Raw genomic sequence first — 554 nt, forward strand, 5'->3', positions numbered from 1 at the left:
TTCTATGGTAACATAAGTAAATGATCAACATGTAATAATAGAATCAGAAAACAAGATATATAGTACGTGAATAATAATATCAATACTTCTAAGGAGATTGGACGATGCTCGACTTACATACTAATCTTAGCTTCACCTTAATTCTCGACTTATTTATCATTCTATCTAGAGCCATATTCTCGATAAGTTGCAGGCGCGTAATGTCGTATCCAATCACATTTCTCCAATAAATCGTTCTATGGTAACATAAGCAAATGATCAACATGTAATAATAGAATCATAAAACAAGGTTGTACGTGAGTAATAATAGCACTTCTAAGGAGATTGACCGATGCTCGACTTACATGCTATTCTTAGCTTCACCTTAATTCTCGACCTACGTATCATCCTATCTCGAATCGTATTCTCGATAAGTTGCAGGCGTGTAATGTCGTATCTAATCACATTTCTCCAATATTCTATGGTAACATAAGCAAATGATCAAAATGTAATAATAGAATCAGAAAACAAGATAGAACGTGAATAATAATAGCAACACTTCCAAGGAGACTGGA

Source organism: Capsicum annuum, chromosome 12, assembly GCF_002878395.1.
Source record: "Capsicum annuum cultivar UCD-10X-F1 chromosome 12, UCD10Xv1.1, whole genome shotgun sequence".
NCBI classification, from domain to species: domain Eukaryota; kingdom Viridiplantae; phylum Streptophyta; class Magnoliopsida; order Solanales; family Solanaceae; genus Capsicum; species Capsicum annuum.